At 39.9% G+C, this 19,346-nt stretch overlaps 1 pseudogene; it reads right to left on the bottom strand.

The window, feature by feature from the left end:
• Positions 1-331: 331 nt before the first annotated feature.
• LOC118842423 lies at positions 332-3,715 on the bottom strand (annotated as a pseudogene).
• Positions 3,716-19,346: the final 15,631 nt, after the last annotated feature.

Here is a 19,346-nt window from a genome sequence, read left to right as displayed (position 1 = left end):
CGCTCCTCAGAGTGAGCCCACTTCTCATTGCAATATTCATTCTCTTATTAATTGTTAACCAATCAGTGCTGATTGCCACCCTCTGAAACACCCACTTTTCCAAGGGCATATAAGCTGTGAGCCTGCCACAATAGTCTTTAGAATTCAAGAGTCAGTGTGACTCTCACACTGACCTCTTTTATTAAAATGTTAGCATTATTAATAAAATGATTAATTACCCAGAAATTATGTTTCTCAAACTTTTTAAATGTCACAAAACCTTAAAGCATTTATAAATACTCATTATTATTAATTTTGTGTGATTTTATTGAAAATTCTCAATAGTTATTTTTTTCTTCTTCATATCCTGTTCTGCTGCTTCCTTGACTCTTTTTGCCCCAATTCTAAAAAGATGGGTGTCGGCCTGGGCCATTCAAACACTGGGCAAGTGCTTTTTCACCTTCTGGAATGATGTAAGCTTTCTCTTTCTTATAGTCATTTCGGAAGGGCATAACTAGTCCTGAAAGCTGGGTTGCCAATATGAGTTCTTCAAGAAAACTCCTCCTTTCTTTGGTGTAGATGGGGCGAGGGATGAGTATGGAGTAATATTCTTTCAGTTGCTGCATGATTGCCTGGAAGATCTCCATATAATTATTTTGCGTCCACAGGGTACACAGAGATACCAATGGTCCATGCCACTTTTTTAAGGCCACTAACCACCCTAAATTTTTCCATGCTGACTCCTAAGTAAGTGCATACTTTGGTGTGGTATTAAACAGTAGGATGTCTCACTATTGGCCAGGCAGGATCAGATGCAGGTTAAGGGGCAATTCATTGAGTTTTTGTTTGATGGGCCTTTCATCTTCTGATCTTCCTGGCTGGCTAGTTAAATCATGTGGCCGCTAGTCTTTGCCAAGTTTGGCTGGGCACCACTGATGCTTACAGTCTTCCTCATGGACAACACGGCTGAGCAGAAGGAAGGCAGTAGCCCCGCTATTATTGTTATTATTAGTAGACTATATACATACTTAGGGCAGCTAAGTGGCACAGTGGATAGAGCACCAGGACTGGGGTCAAGAAGGCTCATCTTCCTGAGTTCAAATCTGGCCTCACACACTTACTATGTGTGTGACCCTGGGCAAGTCACTTAACCCTGTTTGCCTCAGTTTCCTCATCTGTACATTGAGCTGGAGAAGGAAATGGCAAACCACTCCAGTATATTTGCCAATAAAACTCCAAATGGAGTCACGAACCGAAAACTGAGCAACAAATGTACATGCTTGAAGTGGTTATTAAAGGATAGGCAGTAGTGAAAGAGGCAAAAAGGTGGAAGGAGGACATTTCAGGCATAGGGAACAGTGTGAGCAAAGGCAGGAATATACACCATGTTCAAGGGACAGAGAAGAGTTGAGTTTGGTGGCTGAGTCCATGGAAAGAGAAACACAAGTTAAGATTTAAAAATCGTGGCTAGATCGTAAGCGGAATGCTGGACTGTTTGACTTTTGACTTTCTAATCCCTGCACCTGGCACAACTTGGCACAAAGGAAGTGCTTAATAAAGACTTATTGATTGATTGATTGCCAGAAATGAGTAAGTGCCATATGCAAATAGGACTCCCAGTCAGGCAATTGAAATGTCCAAGAATGTGGTTCCAGGAGAAGCCTGCTTTGCATTCAGTACCATCTCTAACCTCTCTTACCCTCTGCTGTATTTCTCTGAGCTGTTCTTGGCCCATGATTCATGGCAGGGTGAAAGTGGCTTAACTCCAATAGCTTTCTTGTTTGCTGATCGCTTTATGCATATTTGGACAGGTGACTGTTAATTCTAGATTACAGCCCTTAAATCCTAAAAAAAGTGCTGGGTAAAGAAAGGAAGGTGCTTCTCACCTGCTCAATACCCAGGAACAAAAATATTAGCCTTGGCTTGTCTGTACTGACATACATCAAGGAGCCCAGGACCTTCACAGGGGGTCCACACCAGCTCCCTGGCAAGGAGTGCTGTGGTCACAAGCAGTTACATCCATATTCATAAATACATGTGTGAGTCACAGGCCAGGAACTCATTACTGTGAAACCAAGAACCTTTGCTAAAGCTAGAGGTCAGAATCCCAGATTAATCATATTGTATTTGAATCCGTTCAGCACTGGAAGTTTCCTTGATAGGGGATGAATTTTTCTGGCAAAAGCAACACTGTATAGTTTCAAAAAGACTTAGATTTGGAGTCAGAAGATCTGGGCTTTGCAGCTTATTCCCTGTGTGAGTTACCTTTGGGCCTTAGCTTTAAAATGAGAAGGTTTAACCGGATGATTTTCAAGGTACTTTTAGCTAAAATTTACACAGCACCTTAAGATTGACAAGGCATTTTTAAACATAAGTGATCTCATTGGCAACCCTGTAAAGTAGGTCTTGTTATTATTCCCATTTTTACAAATGAGGAAACTGAGGCTCGGATTAAGTGATTAGCCCAGGTCACACAGCTAGCAAAGGTTTGAGGTAGGATTTAAATTCAGCTCTCCCTAACTCCAAATCCAATCCTTAATCCCCTTTCACACAGCTCTCTTTTAAGCTCTCAATCCTTTGATGCTTAAGAAGGCACTTAGGAAGGAAGGCACAGAGGTTGGGAATCTTCCACTGAAGTCATCTATAAATCTGTGAAGTGTTGAAGTACTTAACACCCCACCCCCCAAATTAAGTGATGGTGTAACCTGAACTTGGGCAAAACATTTTTGCTCTCTAAGCCTCAATCTACTCATTTGTAAACTGGGAGTGTTGCATTCAATGATCTCTAAGTTCTCTCTTAATTCTAAGTGATTTTTGGAGCTGGCTGGCACCCAGAGACTATGTGGTTTAATAGAAAGAATGCTGGAATTAGAGTCAGGAAATCTGGGGTTGAAATCTGTTTCTGACACATCCTCACTATGTGATTGAACTCAGTTTACCAACCTGCAAAATGATAATCATGATAATTGCATCATCTACCTCACATCTTTTTCGTGAGGGTGGCATTTTGTAAACCTTGATTCATTCTAGAAGAGGGGAGGCCTTCATCAGTACTGTAACAGCTTTAGATATACACATATCTCTTATCAAGACTTTCCCCTCCATTCTCTGACTGCAGGAGATCTCAAGGATTCTTTTTTTTTTTGCCTTTTGCCCTCTGGGTCAGAAGGGGATCGACCATTTCATTCAGTTTCCCTGCATTCTTTCACAGGCTCTGCAGTCTTGCTGTGGAATTTCTTACATCTGTTATTAGCTCAGAGTCACAGAGCCCTAGAGGAAAGAAAACACGAAAAATGCCTAGCATGTTATCGATCACACTGCAGTGAGAAAGCTTTTTTTTTTTTGGCTTGGGACTTTCACTGTGGTCTTGGTTGAATTTGTTTTTCCTTTTTAAGTTGAGGCACAACTTGATATATGCTGATCAGTAGAAGAAAGGAGCTCATTTATACGAAGGTCAGCATATTTACAACCTAGCAGAGGAAAATCGAATTGGGAGCTTTAAGCAATTGAGAAAGGACAAATAATCTGAGTCATCTTTATGCTTCAAAATTCTGACAGATCTGAGATCACCCTGGAATGGGTGTTCCCTCCAATGATACAGATGGCAACCTGAACCACATCTCCTCCTTCCATGTGACTTTTGTCTGTGCTGTCCCATAAATCCTTTACCCAATGTGCTGGATCCTTCTTTCATACCTCTGGTGCCAATGAAGCAGAATGGTTTTCCATCAGACATGATGGAGGTTCAATGGGCCTGGAGTCAGGAAGACCTGAGTTCAAATTCAGCCTCAGACACTTCCTAGTTGTGTGACCTTGGGCAAATCATTTAACCTTTCTTTGCCTTAATCCACTGGAGAAGGAAATGGCAAACAACTCTAGTATCTTTGCCAAGAAAACTCCATGGCAAGCTAAGAGTCAGACACGACTGAACAACAAAAATCAGCCTGAAATCTTTTACTATCATGGTCCTTTTTGATGATATATTTTATAGTGTTTGTGCATATAAGTCATTGTTCAAAATATGCTTCAGCCTCCATTCAATCATTTATCAAGTATTTATTACACTACAATTCCAGTATATCGTATGCCGGGGATACTAAGAGGAAAACAAAATAGTCCCTGCCCTCAAGAAGCTTCTCTTCATTGCCTTATTCATTCATTTATGAATAATTTCTCTTCCTCAGAGATTGTGATATTCCATCACCGGCAGCCACATAGCATCAATATTGAAAAGTTGGGGTTTTGCTTCAGAGAGAAGCCTTGAGTGATCAAAAGTGCTGCAGAATGCAGAGTTAGAAAATGCTACATTTTGAGAAAATCACTTTTACTGAAACACAAGGGTTCAAATGAATCTGTGACCTCATTAATGTAGGTGTGGCCTCCAGTGATGCAGAGAGCCACCTATTCATGCTGGTGCATCCTCATTCAGTTTTGCCTATATTCTTCCACAAATGCACCACAAGATGTCCATCCAATGTGCTGAGTGCTGTTTCATCTTTCTCCTGATGTTAAGGGGATGAGAGAGAAGAACATATGTTCTATTGGGGCATGGTAGGATACACCATATGCAAAGATGAGTAACCCATGTACATGTACATATGTAAGTAACCCATAAAAAAGAAAACTCATCTTTAATGGATTACAAAATAAGTGAATAAATCGATCATATTTTCATGCAATAAGGTTTTTTAAATTAAATTCATTGCTTTATAATTATTTTAATTCTGTCTTTTAAATTAACTAACATTTTAACACAACTAAAATGTGGTTTAAGAAAATCAAATACAATTTTTAAAATTTGCTTTGATTCGATACTGAATTCATCTTTTCTCCCACTTGTGTTGATTCAACCTAGACCCTTACAAAGGGACTGGATTATTGATGGATGGCCTAGTTTATGCATTGTGAACATTGGACACATATGCTCACATTTTTAGAGGGAACTGTAGGAAACTCCCAGAATGACACATTTCTCCACTGATAGAAATCACGACCCCATTTGATGCTACTAGTATATGCCAGAAGAAGGACTTGAACTCAGGACTCCTTGATTTCAAGGATTGCTTCACAAACTAAGAGGTCACATGGCCTCTTATGTTGACCACAGGTAGAGTAATTGAGGTAAATGGTCAGTAAGTGGGTACATCCTCTATTAATGACCGATGGATAATTCCTTGTCACTAGAGTTCTCAGATCTTGTGACTCCAAAGCCGTTGTTTTTGACTCTACACCAGAGTTAATCTGTCAATGAATAATGATAATAACTAGCACCCTAAAAAGCATATAAAGCATATTACAAATATTATTTCATTTTATCCTCCAAACAACCCTGAGAGGTAAATGTTATTATTCTCATTTTACAGATGAATAAACTGAGACAGAAAGAGACTAAGTGACTTGCCTAAGGCCACGCAGCTAATACGTGTCTGAGGGTAGATTTGAACTCAGGTCTACCTGATTCCCAGCTCAGTTTTCTATACACTGAGCCACATAGCTGTCTATGGTTACCTAGGTCACCAGAACCTAATTAGATGCTTCCCATAGCTTTCAAAGCCACCTGAAGTGGAGAGTCTCCCATTACAGCCATTTGCCCCTGAACAGACTAATTGAACCAATTAGGACCAGCCACGACCCAATCCTACCCCTCACCACTCCCCAGTCTTCCAGATGGGAGAGGAGAAACCTCTCCCTGTTGCTGTGCACTGGTCTCTGATTAAAAAGAAATTGTTTACTGAGCAGACCTACATTTGATTGCAAGCCTGACTATTTACTGAAGTCTTAACTGAACTTCTTATCGTGTGTGTCAATAATGGGCACCATGGAAACCCTGATATTGCAGGCTGGGTGTCCCATACACCTTTCTCAGGAAGCACAAACACAACTTGGGTGAAAGCCAGACCTTGGAGAGGACAGACTAGTCTAGCCTGAGGTCCCCAAGGGGTAAAGCATGCCCAAATGGTGGAGTGCAAAGAAGCCAACTGGGAAGCAAATCAGAGTCCACCTCAGAAAATGTGTCGCTTCTCATGGACAGCTACACTAAATGTGTTCTCATTTGAGGGGTTGCCGTTCAGTCCTTCAGTCGTGTGACCCTGTGAACAATACTGTCCATGGGGCCATTTCTTTCTCTAGTGGATTGGGGCAAATAGAGGTTAAATGACTTGCCCAGAGACACATAGCTAGTACGTGTGTTAGGCCCAATTTGAACTGAGGTCTTCCTGACTCTAGGCCTGGCACTCTAGTCACTGAACCATCTAGCTGCTTCTGAGACATCTAGCTGCTTCATTTGAGGGGAAGAAGAAAAAAAAGTCAGGGAGTACAGGACTCCCAGAACACAGATGTATTGGGCTCTAGTTTCGTAGGTTGGAACCCAGAAGTATCTATGTGGTGAAACATCTGGGTTCTAGTTCCAGCATTGTCATCTTCTAGCTGGGTGCCCCTAGACTTACCCTTTCTGAGCCCCAGTTTCCCTAGTAGGCTGGAGCCCCATGCAGTAGAGAATGGGGGTGGAGGAAGAAGGGAATGGGGAAGACAATGGGGTGATGTGACAACCCCAGTAGGATCTAGCCAAAAATGTCAGGGTGTTTTCATTTTTCCTTTCATTCAACAGCTGGCCTCAAAAGTCTTGACTAAGCTTGGCGGATCTTGTTTTCCCATGGGCTAGATGCAATCAGCTGCCATTCTCCCAACCAGCTGAAGTAAATTCCATGCCTTTAATTCATGATACTTCTTAGGACCTGGATTTTCATAGGAAAACTAGAAGGAAGGATTGAAAGCAATGAATGGGGGAGGTGGGAAAGACAGAGTATAGCCAATTAGCTTCAGGAAATAGAACAATTAATGTCAGAACTGTGAGGGACCTTAGAATATAGACTCTGATGGCTAGCAGGGACCTTGGAGATTGTTCGACCTCCTTGCTGTGCAAATGAAGAAATCAATGTCCAGAAAATGAAGGCATTTGTCAACAAGTTTTTTTTTTCTGCGGAGTTGAGACTAGAACCCAGGTCTTTTGACTCCAAGTCTACTAGCAGTATATTGTTTAGTTCAATTCAATTGTAACCAGGTGCCCATCATTGTACTAAGTCTTGTGAGGGCTCTTTGCCCTCAAGGGGCTTACAATAGTTATCTGAGAAGAAAAGATTTATACCCTTGAAGTCATTAGCAACAATAAGATGGTGTGTGGTAAGTTCCAAAATGGGCAGTTAGGTGGTGCAGTGGTGCAGGCCTGGAATCAGGAAGGCCTGAGTTCAAATGTGACCTCAGATACTTATTAGCTATGTGACCCTGAGCAAATCACTTAACCCTGCTTGCCTTGGTTTCCTCATCTATAAAATGAGCTGGAAAAGAAAATGGCAGACCACTCCAGTATCTTTGTCAAGAAAACAGACAATAAGACATTCAGCAATGAGATAGAGGAGATAGAAGACAGATCTCTAAGGGCTGGACTGCTCAGGGCAGAGCTCCTAGAGAAGGTGGACCTGGAGTTGACCTTGAAAGCAGGATTTGTACAGACAAAGATAAGGTAGAAAGGCATTATAGTAGTATTGAGTGGTATGAGCAGAGGCACAGAGGTGCAAATAACCAGTATGTATACGAAATTGGTGTGACTCCCAGGCTGGTGAGTCACCGGAGATAAGGTTGGAAGCTCAGGCACTTCCTCACTCGTAACAATATAGCTGCTATGTCTCTCTTTGACCAGGTAGCTTATAGGCAGTCATCCTTGGCCAGAAGAGTACCCAAGGACAAATGTGCTTTGGATATGCCTTCCCCTTTAGTTTTCCTGCTGCCATTCTACCACGTCCCCTCAATCCCCATGCTAATCAACAGAGAACAGGCTTTATGGGTGTCAGCACTGGAAAGGCATGAGGTAGAAAGTAGGATTAGGTAGATTCCAAGGTCTATAACTCTTGAGTATGAGTATGTGACAATTCTCTGAGAGAAAGAAGATGGAGAAGTAGAAGAGAACAGGGGAAAGATAATATTGGAAAGAGAGGGAATCACACTGGCTAAACAAAATAGGATAAGACTCTCCCAGATAGGGAGGGTCACAAGATTGTTGTTGTCCAGTCATTTTTAGTCAGGTCCAACTCTTCACAACTGCATTTGGGGTTTTCTTAGCAAAGATGTTGGAATGGTTTGCCATTTCCTTCTCCAGCTCACATTATAGATGAGGAAACTGAGGCAAATAGGGTTAAGTGACTTGCCCGGGGTCACACAGTTAGTAATTGTCTAAGGCCAGATTTGAACTCAGAAAGATGAGTCTTCCTGACTCCAAGCCTGGTGCTTTATTCAGTGTGCCACCTAGTTACCTCCTCACAAGATTATAGAATTTCAGAATCAGGAGGGATCTCAGAGGCCACCTTGTCTAACCTGTGCTTGCAATTTGCTAGACAAGTGGTCACCTAGCCTTTCCCTGAAGATGGAAAATGAGGGAGAATAGACTGTCTCCCAAAACAGTCCACTCTACATTGGGACAATCCTAATTTTGGGAAGTGTTGTATTATATCAAACTGGAACGCACATCCTTCTAACTTCCATTTATCAGTCCTAATTCGGCCCTCCGTGGCTAAGGAGAAGGAGGCTAATCCCTCCCCCATGTGATAGCCCTTCAAATACTTGAAGATTCCAATTAGTAAGTATTTATTAAGTATGTGCCAGGCACCATGTTAAGTTCTAAGGATATGAAGAAAGGCAAAAGACAGTCTCTGCTGTTAAGGAGTTCACAGTTTAATTGGAGAGACAACATGCAAACAACCATATAAAAACAAGATATATGCAGGAAACATGGGGGATAATCAAGAGAGGGAACGGATATCAGGGATGGGAGGTCAGGAAAGGTGTAGAAGGTGGGATTTTAGCTCAGACTTGAAAGAAGCCAGGGAAACGAGGAGGCAGAATGAAGAGGGAAAGAATTCCAGGCACGGTTTCATGTTCCCTCTAAGTTTTCTTTTCTTGAAAATAAACATACCTATTTCTTTGAGGCTATCTCTTTTCAGAGATCAGAAATAGGAACAAGGGATAGAAGTCGAAAGGTATGCAGATTTCATCTAATTTAAGGAAGAAATTCCTAAGGGTTAGAGCATCACTACAATGAAGATCAGAGTCAAAATGGTATGGTGGAGAGAAAACTGGCCTTGGACCCAGGAAGACCTGGCTTAGGGTCCTGACTCTGACTTACTGGCTATGTGACTCTAGGCAAGTCATTTAACCTCAGAATTCTTTAGACCAGTGGTGTCCAATACAAAGAGAAATGGGCTATTTTGCTGGATCCCTGTGAGCCGCATATTGACTTAGAAAACCACATATTAACATTATCTATGTTCTATTCTATTTTTATTTTGTTAAAATTTTGTTGTTGTTCAGTCATTTTCAACTCTTCATGACCTCAGTTGGAGTTTTCTTGGCAAAGATACTGGAATGGTTTGCCATTTCCTTCTCCAGTTCATTTTATAGATGAGAAAACTGAGGCAAACAGGGTTAAGTGACTTGCCCAGGGTCACACAGCTAGTGAGTCTTCCTGTTCAGGCCTGGCACTATGTCCACTGAGCCACCTAGCTGCCTCTTGATAAAACTAAATTTTGTTTAATTTTTTTTATTTTTTTAAATTTTTAAAAAAAATTTTGTTTAATTTTAACCTGGTTCCAGTGCATTAGGAGTGTTGCCAGCAGCAATGAGGCCCTTCCAACCTAATATTTTACACCTCTGCTCTAGACAACTCTCAAAGATTATGAGTTGCAGAGAAGGTGCTGGTCTGGATTGGTAGAAGGAATTTCCTCATCTGGGAGTTCCCTGTGCTACTGAAGTCATTGGTGCAGTCTCTATCCCTTAATAATGGAGATAGCATTCAGTTGATCCTGTCAGGGATACCATAGAAAAGCTCTTTGCTTCATGTAAGAAGCTGGACTAGGCACTGTCCCTTCTGTGTCTCAGATTTCTTGATTCTATGGGTCTGTGAACATGCACAGTGTTCTTCCCTAATGAGGATATAAACCATGATTCATTTTTAGCCATATGAATACAGATATAACAATTTATTGCAAGGTCCTGTGCTGGCATTAGAGGAGATACTAAACTGAGAGAGCAGACAATTCTTGTTTTCCTGGAGCCAAGAGTATAGTATGGCATAAGACATAAATACAGAAAATAGTCAATATTACATGGGGAGTGCATTAAAGGGTGTGAAGCTGAGTGCTGTGTGAGAGCTAACAAGAAAGCTTCTTGCGATTTGGGGTCAGTTGAGTGTCTTCAAGGACATAGCATTAGATTTAGGATTCAAAAGATGAATAGGGTTCCAATAGGGAAGAGAAAAAATGAGAGTATTCCAGGCATAGGCAACAGCTTAAGCACAAAGGTTAGGAAACAAGGAAGAAGGTAAGTTCAGGAGGCAGAGAGCTCGAGTATAGAGGATGTGGATGGGAATAATACAAATGAATACAATCAATGAAAAGGTGCTTATTAAGTATTTTATTGGGGCAGCTAGGTGGTGAAGAGGATAGAAAAATGGGCTTGGAGTCAAAAAATCTGAGTTCAAATCCATCCTGAGATACTTAGTAACTGTGTGATCCTGGGCAAGTCACTTAACCCTATCTACCTCTGTCTCCTCATCTGTAAAATGATCTGGAGAAGGAAATGGCAAACCACTCCAGTATCTTTGCCAAGAAACCCCAAATGGAGGGTCAGGAAGAGTTAGATAGGACTGAAACAACTGAATAACAACAAGAAGTACTTTATAGTGTTCTAGACACAATGTTGAGTACCTGGAATACGTTTGTTTAAAAAAGACACAGTTCCCGTTCTCAGGGAGTTTTCAATAATAATAAAGAAACCACACCTCTACGAAAGTGGTGACTAGAGAAGGGAGCTTTGTTCTGGTTAGGCGATATGAGATATATCTGAAAAAAGTCCGATGTGAAGGCCATTTACTTCTAAAATTCCATACCATAATTCTTTGCCAGATTTGCTACAAGCTATGCTCTAGGAATGGATTTGGAGGATGTACTAGTCCCTCCAGCCAGCAACTATAGATCTTTTAGGCAATCACCAGACTATGGTAGAGCAGAAACTTTATGAGTGGAAATTTAATAAGCAAGCCCATGATCTTTCAAGGAAATTGCTAGTTTAGTAGCAATAAACAAACTATAAAAACATGTTATAAATGAAGAACACGACGCTTCATGGTGATGATAAAGACATACGTAGTCCTATAATTAAGATGAAATTGAATTACCTCTCCTGTCTCTTGATGGTTTTTTTCTTCAACTTAAGGTCATGAAGGCCTCTTAGCTCCAAATCCAGCAGTATAGGAGAAAAGGGGAAGTGGGGGAGGTTGCGTTGAGATTCACTTCCGCCATGCTGCCTAACATTGCTTTTCAGTTGTTTTCAGTTATATCTGACTCTTCATGACTCCATTTAGGGTTTTCTTGGTAAAGATACTGGAGGGGTTTGCCATTTCCCTTTCTAGCCTGAGGGTTAAGTGACTTGCTCAGGGTCACACAGACTCATGGAGGTGAGTCTTCCTGATTCTAAGCTCATTGCTCTATCACTTAACTGCCCTGTCTATCATTAAGGACCCAAAAAAGAAGAAACAAACAAACAAATGAGCTCTGAAGACCTTCGTGTCCTTTAAACCCTGCCCATTTCTGGTCTAGTTAGGCCATATGTAATTACTTTCCTCCTTGCTAGGGTCTTTATAGTCTGCTCTTTAGCACCACTTAAGAGTTGAATGCAGCATCATACCTTCTCCATTCCAAAATCTTTGCCAAATATTGGTACCAGTGAAGGTACCTCATATTTTCAAGGGACATTAGGAAGTCCAAATCTATTAACAATAAAAAGCTGCTTCCTTAAATCAGTTACATGACTCATTGCTGCCCTTTTTCCAGAGACTTATTGTTCTGTCCAGAATTGAGTCGGAGAAGAATGAGTTATGATGTGTTTCTACTCCAGCCAGTTTGAGGTGTTATTGGATAATTATGATATTGGCAAGAATGGCTAAATAGTCAGCCTTCTGAAAAGGGTAGTACAAAGTTATGATTAACTTACAATGTCAGGATGGTGTTTTAACAATCTGACTAGCAGCTGCAGTGGGAGGTATAAAACCAACAACCACCAGCTCACGGAATGCTGCAAGCCCAGGTTCTTTTGATCTGCTTTACTAAGGAAAGCAATGTTAAAGGGTTAACAATCTTACTTTAATCTAGCATACAAATATCATTCACTTGGTTCAGGGGAAAAAGCCAGCACCCTGAACTTCAGAGCAAATACAAACAAATTACAAACATCAATAGATCAAACACAATTCATAGTTACCAAGAAAGCCATCAACAACTGAGTTCAGCGAGAAGGCCCTTACAGCGGCTGCCCAGAGTCCTGCACCTCCAGGAGTGAGAGCCTTAAGGAAATAACTCTGCTCTCTCTTTTTATACAGTTTCAGACGTCATCAAACATCATCTGAGTGACCAGAACTCAGGCTTTTACTATTGGCTATGGAGTTAGCACCTCCCTTCATTGGCCCCATCTGGAGCCCCACCTTAGTTACCAATTCACACCCACATATGCTTAGCACCCAATAGATAGGGGTTTGGGACCTGGGGTTTAGTACCTAGTAAGGCTCAATCAAAGACACCCAACTTAACTGATATTACAGATGGAAGAGAAGAAGAGCGGGGCAGGGGGGCTTGCATTGAGAATCACCCATACCTCCCAAAGGAGCAACTTTGCCATGTTGCACACCGACAAGGACCCCCAAAAGAGCAAAGAGACAAGGCACTATTTGGATGGCAATGGAGAGATATTTTTTGAGCAGAGTAGTTATAATACCACATCTATATACAAGAAAGATTATTCTGGCAGACTTTGGAGGATAGGTTGGAAGAAGTAGAAAGTAAGAAAATCTGTTCAGTGACTATTATAATAGTCTAGTCACATGACATCAAGGGCCTACATTAGGGTGTGGAAGTAGAAAGGAAGGCACAGATGTAAAGGACGTTTTGTGGGTGGATTGTTAGTTGATCAGATATGAAGAGTGAGGGACAAGGGTGAGATAAAGGACAGTACAGTGTTAGGAATATGAAAGACTTAATGAGCAATTCTAATGTACAGAAAGAGAGAAATCAGGAGGAAGAGCAGGTTTTAGGGAAAAGATCATAGTATCTTAGATTTAGAGGTAGGAAGAAACTTGGAGGTCCTCTATTCCAACCTCTTCACTCTATAAATGAGGAAACAGGCTAATTGAGGTTCTGTGACTCACCCAAGGTCACACAGACAGTAGGGTTTTGAATCAAGGTTTCCCTTACTCCACACCCAGCACTCTATTCGTTACACCAAGTAGCTTCTTTAAGTGAGATAATGAACTTTATTTGGGGCACATTGCTTTTGAGAAGCCAGTGAGATACCCAGTTGGAAATATCCTGTAGACAAAAGAAGATGCAAGTCTAAAGTTTAGAAGAGGAGTCAGTACTGAAGATTAAGATTTGAGAGGCATCTGTATAGTCAGTAAGTAGTAATTGAAGCCATGGACCTTAATGAGACTGCCAAAGGAGAGAATAGAGCAATAGAAGAGAATCCCAAGGACAAACTTTTGGGGGACACGCATGTTAAGGTGTTGACAAAAGGTGAAGAAACTGGGGTGGAGGGAGACATAGAAGGAACTGTTAGAGATGTAGGAGGGTAACAGGTAGAGTGTGGGTTCTTTGAAGCTTAAGAGAATATATCCAACAGGAGGAGGTGGCTAAAAGAGTCAAAAGCAATAAAGGATCAAGGAGAATGAGAATTGAAAAAAGTCCATTGGACTTAATGATTATAAGGTCAGTGGTGACCTTGGAGGGAGGAGTTTCAGCAGGGGAGTAGAAAGAGAATTGAATCACAAGGATCTGAGAAGAGGTTTATAGTTGAGGAATGGAAGTACCAAGCACTGACAAATTTTTCAAGATATTTATAAGGGAAAAAGAAGAAAGAGATACAATCTCATCTGAATGAGTTATCAGGAAAAAGGAAATGCTTTCCCCCTGTCCCTTCAAATGATTCACAGACTGAAACGTTTATAAGACAGACAGGTTTATAACAATAGCAAACAATAACAACAGCCATCATTTATACATCACCTTGAGGTTTGCAAAGTACTTCACAAACATCTCATTTGATCCTCACAACCATGCTGGGGGTCTGGGAGGTAGGTGCTTTTATTATCCCCATTTTACAGATGAGGAAACTGAGGCAGAAACAGGTTAAGTGACTTGCTCTGAGTTATAAACTAATAAAGTATCTGAAAATGGATTTGAACTTGAGTCTTCCTGATACCAGGGCCAACATTTTATCCACTGTACCCTCTAGCTCCCTCTGTTGGTATTTAAGAGGATGTAAGATGAAGAGGAAGATGATAAACCAGGTGCTAAAGTCAGTGAGAAAGTTAGAAGTACCTGAAGACTGGGAGCTTAAAGCAACAAGATGGGAAGGGGATGGTTATAAACAGATTCAATGGACCTCAAAAGATGAAAAATCTTTGAGGCATGGCAGTAGAGAAATCATCTGGGAGTTGCAGTGAAAAGCAATATGTAAGCTCACCCTTCTTTCTGACCCTGAGCATTAAGGCAGGAGAAAGAAGTAGTGACCTCCAACAGAGGGGAAGGGGCCCGCCAGTTAGGTGATGTCTCCAGGTGAGAGCTTGGATTCTGTTCAAATATAAAAGTGCAGTGAATGTTGGCTGAAAAGTTCCAGGATGGTCATATGACCAGATGGAAGCCTAGATACTTTCTCTGATTCTCACGACCTCTCAAAACTCCCCCAAATTGGAATTATACACAATAGATAAGCAATTTTGGCTGTCTCCATGGTCTAGGACATGAAGAACCTAAATGACGTAACAATTCAATAAACTAAGAACAGAGAAGGCTAATCTTTAACCCATTCACTAGCAAGGCTTTATGAACTGACCCACAAGTTTGCAACAGAGCTCAGTTCTATCCCTGCTCCTCCTAGCGGCAGGAAACCAAAAAGCATAAGCTGGCCTGGCTGGGAGAGCAGGTAGGCCATGTTCTGTGCTGCCAATAATGCTCAGGTAGGACATGCATGTTTGCTCATATGCTTTCTGGTGTTCCATTAAGCCTTAGGAAAAGAGCCTGCCATCTAACTGGGGCCAGTTCTGACCCCCTGGAAGTCACTTGGAACAGATATGGAGACCTATAAAGCATGGATTGCCCAGCAATGAAGGAGCTTGGAGGTCCAGACCCCAGGGAAACCACCATCAAAAGGGAAGGAATCAGAAAGTGAGACATAGGAGAATGTAAAGGAAAAGAAGACTGAAACTACCAAATGTTTCAGGAGGAAGAAAATTCAATTGAAGACCTTGAGGATAAGCAGATAAACCAACAGCATAGATATTAATAACATAAGGGAATGTGCCCTCCAGATAAGGTAAAAAAGTAACAGACTTCTATGAATAAATATTTCAAGAGAAAGAAAAATGAATCAACACTCAATGAGGCAGAGGACTCTGTGGATTCCAAAGAGAGGATAGAACCACAGCAGGATGTTCCTGAATAGTTTAAAAGAGAAATAAGAATTGTGAAAGCAGAATTTATGCCCTGCACAGCAGAAATAATTGGCAGAAAAGGAAAAACTTGAATCCATGGTGAAGAAACAAGACAGAATAACTCATTAGGAATGCAAATGCCCAGAAGTACAAGAAATTCTGGGAAAAGAGACGAAAAGCAATAACATTAAAAGAAAACATGATCTTTTTTCATACAAGTAAAACATAATGATCTCAAAGACAGGACATGCGGATGATGTAAGGATTACAGGTCTTTCAGAAGGTCACAAGTCAAAAAAACTGACTACCGTAATGCAACTAATAATACAAAAGAACTACCTAGAACTTCTCCACACAGAAAAAAGTGCCAATTGAAATAATTCATAGATCACCTCCAGAAAAAAATAACTATGCTGCATACTCCATATGGTTAGTTAACAGTCCTATGGACAACTAGCTAATTCTATAAGTGACCAGAAGAATATTCAATTCAATAAGAAAATTCAAATAACAGAAGACTATTTTGTAGCCACCCAAAACAGCAGGAGGAAATGGAATAATGTGTTCTGAACTGTAACTCAAAGTGATCTACCTGCAAGCCTGAGCTTAACCATTAATGGGAAAAGGTGGAAGAAAAAGAAAGACAGACAGAGAAAAAGAGAGAGAGAGAGAGAGAGAGAGAGAGAGAGAGAGAGAGAGACAGACAGAGACAGAGAGAGACAGACACAGAGAGAGAGAGACAGACACAGAGATACAGACACAGAGAAAAACAAAGACACAGAGACACAGAAACAGGGGCAGAGACTGAGAGGCAGAGACTGACAGAGACAAAGACAGAGACGGAGAGAGGCAGCTAAAACATTCCTTGAAATAAAATCAGACCTAAAGAAACTATTTATTTTTAAAGTATCTCAGATAACATTAATATTAGAAAAGTAAATAAATGCATCAATCTAGAACCAGAACAAAATAATGGCAGTGAGACCATTAAGACATTTCTTTCTAAATGGACACAAGGAGACCATCTTGAAAGTAGAAGTTCAATAGAATTAATAATGGATAAAAAGGCTTGAAACATCATGAACTAAACCACACAAAATCCAACCTGCAGGCGAATCAATATATTTTATCCTCCGGAATGGGAGGATACATAAAAGGGAGAGGAGAGGAAGAAGGTAGAGGGGAACGTGTGAGGTACCCTAATCAAGTCAAAGGCTAAGAGTGAAGGGGAAATAACTGCTGTAGTATCTCAAGAAGACAGCCTATGGGAGAATAGGCAAGGAGGTAAAGGGAGAGATTTAAATAGGGGAAGGAAAGAAGGAAATCTTGTTTCAGTGATGAATACTCCCCTGGTAGAAGAGAGTTATTCCATAAAGGGATATGAGAACCTTATATGGGATGTAGTCTTCAAAGATTTATTTGGTACTTAGAAAGACCACTCATTCTACCTTAGGAGAAAGGCTCCTGAAGGCAGTTGATGTCTGGACAAGTAGTTGGACATGGCCCCAGGGAAGAGATTTTAGGGCAAAAGGGGAAAAAATGACCAAGGGGAGGGCAAAGGTCGCTAATGAACTTCACAATCAGGAACATACTTCTCTATCACCTGCAGGAATTGGTCATTCTAAGAGTGAGGCACAACAGAAAAAAAAAAGATTTCTAGGGACAATATTACAAGGTAATAACAGAAGAGAGAATCCAAAATAAGTACTCCAAAAGTTTTAATTCCATAAGGAATACAAAGAATAAAGAAAGAGTAAATAAATATAAGGGCCACAAATAAAAAACTAAAAGTCTAGAATAGAAAAAAGAAGATGAATAAGGAAGAGCATAAGGGGGAAAATTCCTTCTAGATAAAGGTGCAGAAAATTAAATTTAAAAATAAAAACAATTAACCACCAAAGCAAATTGGAGAAGAAAGAGGATTTTTCTTGAAGAAGAAAAAAAGGGGAAGAATTTTTTTTACATTAACAAAGATTCTCATTAAATTTTATTTCAATTTCAAGGGAACAGACAAGAAGCACGTTTCATAGTCATACATACTAATAGGCATCAGTACAGTTACTGGGTTGTATGGCTGTAGTCAGGTTGTGGACATGTTCCAAAGTGCCAAGAGCTAGTTAGTTTGCCAGTCTTTTCCACTCACCATTTACATGTTTCTTATCTTTTATATTCCTCCTACTTGGAATATTACTGCTGTGTCCGTGTTCACAAGATATTTAAACCTTAAAATGCTAGAGAAATCAGGTAGGACTGCACAAAGCCTTTCTGACACATTTAAAGGCTGCCAAGTAAGGACCAATCAAAAAATGGCTGCTTTGGTGTTTCCTGCCAACATTTATTTACCTGTAGGTAAATTTAACTTTTAAAGGAGCTTTGGAGTCTGGCAGCAAGAATTTTTAAGAAACTAAATAAAAGCAAGCAAGAGAAAGAAACTAATAAGTAAAAACTCCAAAACCATGGAAAGGAGTAACAAAGCAGGGGTGGGGGGTGGGGGTGGGGTGTGCTTCAGAGACTCAAGAGAGAGGGTAAGAGAGCTTCTGGAAATAGGGCTGTCTTAAAATAGATTAAATTAAAATAACTGAGGAGACAGTATTGTGTTTACAGCAGAAGAGGGAAAATAAAACCAAATTTAGGGGGGAAATAACATTAGATACATATCAAAGAAAATATAAGCCCAACTTTAATAACTTTAAATGTGAATATATTAAACCATCCTATAAAATCTACAGGAGTGACAAATTGGATTAGAAAACAAAACCCCTCAGCCTATTGCTTACACATTTTAAAATTCACTGAACTACAAGAACACAGAGCAATATAATAGTGGCAGGAGATTTAAATGCTCTTCTCTCAGTTTTGGATAAGTCTAATGGAAAGACAAATAAAACAGAAAATATAGAACTGAACAAATTGCTGGAGAATTTAGAGCTAAAAGACTTATAATGTCTTCTAAATAGTATTACTAAAGACTGTGTTTCTCAGAATCACATGGAACTTTACAAAAACTCTTTACATATTAGGAGATAGAGATACTGCAAACAAAACTAAAAAGGTAGAAATAGTAAATGCACCCTTTACAAAGCATAAATATAATAAAAATAATTATTTGTTCAGGGAGCACCAAAAAAAAGACAGACTTAACTGAATAATGAAATCCTAAATAGTGAGTGAGTCAAAGAAAAAAATTATAGACATAATTAAAATTATATGACACATGATAATTATGAAACAACATATCAAAATTTCTAGGATGTAATCCTCAGGGGGGGAAATTATATCCCTTTGAATATATATTAACAAAATAAAAAAAGAGAAGATCAACCAACTGAACATGAATTTTTAAAATTAGAAATCAACAATTATGGAAATTGGAAATAAGAACAATAGATGAAATATGCAAGATTAGAAGATAAATATATAAACAGGACACCAAAAAAAAAAAACCCTATGGAAACGATAAACAAAAGTAATATCTAAGTCTCTGAAAATACTGGTAAAGGTGATAAACCACTAGCCAATCTTATTACAAGAAAGATGGAAATAAAGTCTAAAACAGCAAACAAAAAGGGTGAAAGCACAACAAAATCAGAAAAAAAAAGAATTATCAGAACCTCCTAAGCAATTATATGCTAACAAAACTGAGAATACTAAAGAAATAGAAAAATACCTTAAAAATGGAAAATATTCAAACTAACTAAAGATCAAATTGAGATCTCAAATAATATGATCTCAGCAAAGAAATTAGAACTAGCTATAAAGAAAGTACTAAAGGGGGAAAGAAAACCTCTTGGTCCTGATAAATTGAAGAGAGAATTCTATGAAACTTTTAAAGGGCAATTAG

The sequence above is a fragment of the Trichosurus vulpecula genome, chromosome 3, assembly GCF_011100635.1.
Source record: "Trichosurus vulpecula isolate mTriVul1 chromosome 3, mTriVul1.pri, whole genome shotgun sequence".
Lineage (NCBI taxonomy): Eukaryota > Metazoa > Chordata > Mammalia > Diprotodontia > Phalangeridae > Trichosurus > Trichosurus vulpecula.
This window is presented reverse-complemented; position numbering and strand designations above follow the sequence as displayed.